The sequence below is a fragment of the Cornus florida genome, unplaced genomic scaffold (genome assembly GCF_030987335.1).
Source record: "Cornus florida cultivar Cherokee Brave unplaced genomic scaffold, ASM3098733v1 CherokeeBrave_3.0.0_Hap2_Chr04, whole genome shotgun sequence".
Taxonomy (NCBI): Eukaryota; Viridiplantae; Streptophyta; class Magnoliopsida; order Cornales; family Cornaceae; genus Cornus; species Cornus florida.
This window is the reverse complement of record NW_026775574.1, coordinates 20039060-20046735: the sequence shown is the minus strand read 5'-3', so window position 1 is coordinate 20046735 and position 7676 is coordinate 20039060.

The window sequence follows — 7676 nt, the reverse complement described above, 5'->3', positions numbered from 1 at the left end:
AATGATTAATGAGGGGAAGAACATATATTGCAACAAAGTGTGTGTGTGTGTGGTTGTTTCAACAAGCATAGATGACAAATTAAGCATATATTGTCTAAACAACATGGTGGATAGCACAACATATCAAATTAAGCCATTAATCCCTTTTTTAAGCTCACAATCCAAACACATCACAAAGTTAGAGATACATGATACTTGCTTATCATAAGTATGGAACATCAACAACAAGCATGGATTGTCCTCCCATTTAACAACTACACTACAACTAAGCTAATGACATGAAATTAAACTAATTAAACTAAGGGAGAGGTACAATCCATCAAGCAATGAGTATGAACCATCAAATAAACTATAAGAACATGACATTAAGTACTATGCCTTGACAATTTCTAGATCTACAGCATCAACACACATAGACATGCATCAATAACACAAGAAATAGAGACAAACACATGAACATCTATTCTAGCATACATAGACATATGAATAGAATGAAATGATCAATTGGAAACATTAAACCACATAAATCATTGAATAAACAAGATATATATATATATATAAATGTCAAGACATGAATCACAATATAAATCCCCTAAAAAATACATAAATCAAGAAGTAGAAAGCATGCTTAGGGCGAACTCTAGCCCCAAGATGATGTTTAGCCACTTATGGATGATGTCCTCCAACCCTCAAGGGCAAGCTCCATGGAAGAAATCTGCTCCTCGGTTGATGAAGAGTCTCCAATGGTGTCTCTAGTCTCCTCCTCTTCTTTGCTTCCTCCCTAAGAGTTCTACAAGGTATGATATGATATGATGTGTTATGATACAAAAAGTAATCCTTATCCTTATATATGTAGGTCAAATGACACCCAAAATGAGCTGGGGTCGTACAACAAATATTCCCCAATGATTGGATAAAGGACAACTTTTGTGAGCTGGAAATTTAGCTTTTTTGCACTAGAGGAAGTTCGATCGATCGAACCTTGGACTTGGATCGATCGAACATGGCTGAGATCTATCGAACTTAGGCTGGATCGATCCTCAATGGCGGCGCCTTTTTGGATAAAAACAAAACTGAGATATTTTGAAGATATTTTTGGAAAAAAGACAAAAGTGGTTGGTAGGGTGGTACAACTAGATAAGATCAATCATTTGGATAAGGACAAGAATGTTTGATCGATCAGAGATGGAAGTTAGATCGATCGAACTTTGAGATCTTTGTTCAGGGACAATCATAGCTCAGATCCATCTTGAAGTGCTAAGATCGATGTAAGTTGGATCGATCGAACTTTTCTTGAGATTGATCGAAGTTGCTGAAATTCCACCATTTGCTTCCTTTTGCTCTACTTTGTTCCTTTCTTTGATTCATCCCAGAATTGCTTCAATTCTGCTCTTATTTGGCTGAGTTAGCTTATTTTGGGGATAAGTACCCGAAAATGAAAATAACACGAAATCAATATAAAATGATAAAATAAGATAGATAAAGGTTCTATAATACCTAAACTTAAGGGGTTTAAACACGCACTTTTCAGCGCTCATCACCTAGGAAATTCCAGGATGCTTAAACATTAAAATTAAATAATTATACATGCTTAAAATAAATTTAGAACAGATGGATTGATATATATATTTACATGTTCTTGGTTTGAATGTTCTTGGATTTTGATGCATATTTTAGTGTGTAAGTTTGTTAATTACAAGTTAAAACATCTAAAATAAATTAATATGGGTATATGGGACTTAGATTGAAGCTTAGGACCCTTAACAATGGAGGTTGGATGGATTTATAGAGGTTGCAAACAAAAAAGATGACTTTCAGCACCAACCAAGCCGACTCAGTTGGAACTGAGCTGACTCGATTGCTAACCGAGCCGACTCAATTGGCAACTGAGCTTGCTCAGTTAGATCGAGCCTGCTCAGTTAGGCATTTGGTTTTAAGCATCCAGAATATATTTTAGCCTATTTTGATCTTATTTTAAATGGGTTTAAAGGACTTGGGAAAGTCCCGGAATGCATAATATACTTATATATGCTAAGGATGTGGATAATTTGGATGTTAATTAACCTATAAGTTGTTTAATTGGATGTATGGATTAATTTAATTGTTTTAACAATTGAAATTAATGTTTAAATAGTTCTAAATAATGATTATGAATCTTATATAATTTATCTGAGAAATATGTTAATTACTTGGAATGTAAGTTAACTACATGCTATTTAAATTGTCATATTTGCTTAATTATATGCAAGGATTATCTGTGTGATTTATATCATACTATGTATGGATTATTTGATGTATTATTTTTATATGTTGCATCAATTATTGGATTGTGTGGTTTAATGCACCATTATGGGATGGGGGTATTCTAGGGACGGATTAATCAAAAGAAGTTAAGTCCTACTTACTTTTGTAATTCTGGGGACGGATTAACCAAAAGAAGTTAAGTCCTACCTATTTCATGCCAGGGCACTGAATCAATTGGATAACATGGTTGGATAGTTTACTTTATGTTTGGATATGATGGATTTTATATATATACAAATATGTGCTATGATATGAGCTTGAGTCTTAGGATTAGTGGTTAGGGTGCGTATATGCAATGGGATGTCTAGCTAGATATAGTGGTTTGTTGTGTACCCTGGTAGGTCTAGGTACTCATGCCCACTATATGTGCGTTTTGCATGTTGCCTACTATTCAAATTGTGGTCGCCCTATACTCCAGTGAGAGTCCTTTTAGTGTGGATCTAAATATATATATATGGACTACCTAGTTATTGTTGGGTTGACTAGGATGTATACGTGTATTGGATCTCTGCTTGGACTGTAGTAGAGTAGAACTTGTTGGCCTGACCCATAATTATTTTTCAGGTATTCATCAGGTGTAGAGATGGCTCGTGCTGAGCAGAAACCAGTCTACTTCACTCTTCTGCTTGTACATAGGAGATTCATTTATATTTCAGTTTTCAAATGTAGACAGTTATTACTGTTACTTTTTTAGTTTGGATTTTCTAGGGGTCCATATAGTATAGATTCCCGAGTTGTATTAGTTAGAGGATTAGTTGTATCAGAAGAAATTATTAATTAATGAAAATATATTCTGAGGATTTGAAATATTGGATTATCATTTTATTTTTCATTTCTGTATTTTATCTCTTCTTATTTATCCTTTTGTATTCTGTGTTTGTTTATTGCAGATTCGTTCTTGATATCCCCGGGTGTTCGGGTGTGGGCCTGGCCATAGTACGAGGTTCATGGTGAAGTCAAGCCCTAAGACTCTTTCTCTATGATCTCTTTACCTTAATTTAGTTTAATTTTATTTTATATTCGTGACAAATAATCAATTAAAACATCTTTTATCTCTGAATCAAAATCGGATTAATTAGAAATAGAACAGTAACACTCATCTCTCTGTGGGATCGACACCCTCTATATAGTCCTATCCTACAAAGATTCGTACTATTGTGAGTGGTACATTTTGACACACATCAACGACGAAGAAAGCTTTGATGAAGACAACTAGAGATTATTTCAGCGATAGTGAGGACAACGTTGATCGGGCATAGTTGCACGTGACGGATTGAACGGCGCGTGAAAGAGCGTTATGATAATCGATAAGGATGGTTAATTTTTTGGCGATAGTGAGTACAACACCGATGATCGAATTCAATTGGCGTAGCTGCGCGTGAGACCTACAAATGGCGTGAGTTGTGTAGCTTCCCGGAGTAAGCAGCTGCAAATTAGACTCGGACGCCGCGAGAGATTTACCTAGTTTGCTTTACAAGAGATAATCTTCGATCCGGCGGAGACTGGCGGTATCAGATGAAGCTACCCATCGATGAATTAAGACCCAGTTGTCGACAATGAGATTGTGATCGTACTATAGCCCTGATTGAAGAATCCACGTCAATTGGTCATCAAATCAAAGAGAGATAGGGACGAGAACGAGATAAAGAGATGGAGAGTTGCACTAGATATAATCAGGAACATAGTGTTTCGTTCTCTTCAGTTTGTGCGCTCATTATGTATATGAACGTGACCACACAATATTGTCTTAAAAGTTCTGTGTTGAAAAAGATGAACAGTGACAGAAAGGCATAAGGTTATTTTTATCTTTCTAAATTTTCGCTAATCACATGTCACATGCCTTCGTTAGACGTTAGATTTTTTATAGGCAATTAACGTTTTGCAACAAATATTAAATGTATTTTTATAGTTCAGGGGTCTTTTGGGAGAGAGAAGAAAGCTTAAGGGGTTTAATGCAATAAACCCAACTATAAATGATAGCTATGGTATTATAAAATAAAGAATGATATATTAATAAGTTTATGGATCTTTTTATCATTTTCATAAAAGAAAAAGGAAGTGTAGTGCAATTGTAAAAAAGATGAGTGGGGATATCGCTTCCTTTCCATATATGTATAATATAAATATATGTGTGTGTGCGCGCGCGCGTGTAATTGTAAAATATTACACACTAACCCCTCAAAAATTTCTCTAATTCTTCGTGCCTTTTCCTTCTTACTCTTCAAATTTTATTTTATTCTTTTCAAATACCTTTTCATTCCCTTTCTTTAGTCATATTCTAATTATTTTTGAACATGTTATTTTGACCATATATGTTTAAAGATAATCTTCTAAGATTAATTATATATATATATATATATATATTCCAACAAACACCGTTTGCGGGTAAGTAGGAATGATTTTTACAAATTTGCTGTGAATTTAAAAAAATAAACAAATTGTGTGGTATTACTAGGATTGATTTTTGTAGTCATAATAAAATCAATGTGCCTAATATTGATTGTGCGTCAATATTGAATGTTAAAAAATTAAACGCGCTAAAAATTTAATTAACACAATTAAAAATACCATACTTTTATTAGATTCCACTGCACCACCGCTTGTCCATTTAAAAGAATTTTTTTATTTTTTATTTTTTTTATTGAGCACACCATCCCCAACCCAAAATGAATTCATGGCTCTGGCTCTGTGACTAAATTAGTGATAGGTACCCTCTCCGTAACCCAAAATGAAATCATGGACCGTCCCTGTGAGTAAATGAGTGATGGGTACCCTTCTCCAACTCAAAATGAAATCCTTGCTTTGTCCCGTGAGTGAATGAGTGTGGGATAATGAGATGTGACTCGAAAGCATGAGTTGGATGCAACTCAATTCTACTTTTGAAGAAGAAATAAAGATAGATAAAATATAAAACCAAGATTAAATATTTATTTATATTTCATCATTTTGTAATATTTGAATTTAGGGTTATTTTTAGATTTTCTTATTTTTAGATTTTATTTGGGTGTGCTGTTTGATTAAGGTTTTATTTTAGTCCTTAAACCTCCTCTATTGCACACGTGCCCTTCCAAAGCCTATGTATTGAGTTAGTCTGATAATTTTTTATGATCATTGAAAATTGAAGTAGATTATAGATAATTTAACCTAAATAAAATTGCTCTAAACTGATCTTAAAGTCAAGAAAATATCAGCAATCATCAAATTTAAAATTTAGGGTAAATTGTAATAACACCCCTTAGATTTTGCATGAAAGACACTCTCATCTATAACTTGGGGTGAGTGTGATCCAATCACCCCTAAGTTTGCAAAATTAAACACTCACACCCCCAACACCTCTTAAAGTACATTTTTACCTTTTAAATTGAACCCTAAAATGACCATTTTAACCTTTATAAATAATTTTAAAGAAAAAAGGAAAAAAAAAAAAAAAAAACACAACATATACATCATATGCATTCGTATTCCCCTCTCCTTCTCCATTTCCTCCGGCCAGCACCACCACCCTCAACCACCGTCTTCTCCCGCTATCCACCACCATACAAAACTACACACATATACAGATCTATATATAGAGAGAGTGTAATACCCCTAATTTTAAAATGATAGTCTCGGTATTTTCTTTAATGGTTTTATTGCATTTTTGCATTCTTTATGTGTTTATTTGGCTATTTGTCTAATTGTTTTAATTGTTATTAATTAATTGAAATATTTGTTTTAATTGTTTAATGGTTTAATTTGATTAGTTGTTTTCTTTAATGTACGCTTATGTGGAAATTTAATTATTTACTTTTCATTCATTGTTAATTTGGGATCAGGTTTTGGTATTAATGTAGTATATAGTTTAGGGTTTTATATGCTTTAATGAAATCATATGGTGGCCGACTAGTTTTATGTTTAGTTTAGATTTCCGGCTCTTAATATAAGTAAAATTGGGTTTTTGGGTAAAGCCTATATAAAGAACAATATACGTCTGTCTAGGGTTGAAAACCCTATTCACAAACAGAAAGAGATTTGAGAGAAACAGAGAGAACTAGTTAGGGTTTCGGCCATGGGTTAAAAGTCAAACCAAGGAGGAAGGAAGGGATTGCTTGTGTGTTTGAACCGGAGCAGTAGGAGGTTTGACGGTTGTCGGCAATCGTCAAAAAATTCAGAGACGACGGTGCAAGGTTTCAAACTGAAACCTAAAGGCAAGTTTTATATCTAACTCTCTCCCTTTGACTCGTGTTCTTTACATACCTAGTTTAATTCTAGGAGTAAATAACTTTAAGTTAATCTGGGTTACATGTTGAATTCGATTAAAACATTTTATGTATTGACAAATTGTTAATTGCTTGAATTTAAGTTTTCTTGCGTGAACACTATTTTTAATTGGTTTAATTAATGTATAATGGATCTAAATAACTTTTGAAATACTTTAGGACCTACTTTAGACATCTAGGAACCTTAGCAATGGAGGACGGGTGAACTGGAAGTCGCCAGAGAAGATGAAATTGACGAAAATAGGAGGAGAGCTGGCTCCCTTTTGAAGGGATGCGGCTCCCCAATCAAAGAGGCGGCTCCCCACAAGGGGGAGCTGGCTCTACACACTCTGGAGGTAGCTCCCCTTGTGGGGATCCGGCTCCACTCAAAGGGGAGGCGGCTCCCCTTGTGGGGGAGGCGGCTCTTCCCCCTTTTGTTGATTTTTGGCCTATTTTTTATCCTAGGTTTGTTTTCTGACCTTGCTGGGGTAGTCAGAGGTTGTACATGGGAAATTAGATGATATCTAAGGTCTTGATAAAGCTCCAGAGAACATGATAATGGATAATAAACCACCTAGGGTTTATAGCTTGAGCAGTATAAAATTCTTACATAGTTTGGTTTACTGTTTTTGGAGGTGGATGATTTAAATTGCTTAACCTTATTTGTAACAATTTTTCTGTGAATGGATTTATAGTTTATTCATGTTTCAGTGGCAAAGTATAAGCATGTTAGATTACATAATTATAATATGCTTATTATGGATAAATTGAAGTTTACATATGTTATATGTATTATCAATTATTGGATGATTGTGGAGTGGTATAAAACAAGCATGTTTAATTACATATTTTGATTCTTCTTATTGTGGATTAATTGATGTTTACAATTATTATCTGTATTATCAATTGTTGGATGTTTGGATAATATGCACCGGTATGGGACAGTGGTATATTGGGGACGGATTAGTTTCAAAATACTAAATCCTACCTATTCTAGAATAAGGGAATGGATTATAAAATAAAATCCTACTTATATTTAAGTCAGATCGGCTGAACAAGCTTGAATGACTAACTGGATTTCTTATGGATGGATAAGATAGGATTTATATACATATGATTATGGTACCTCGATAT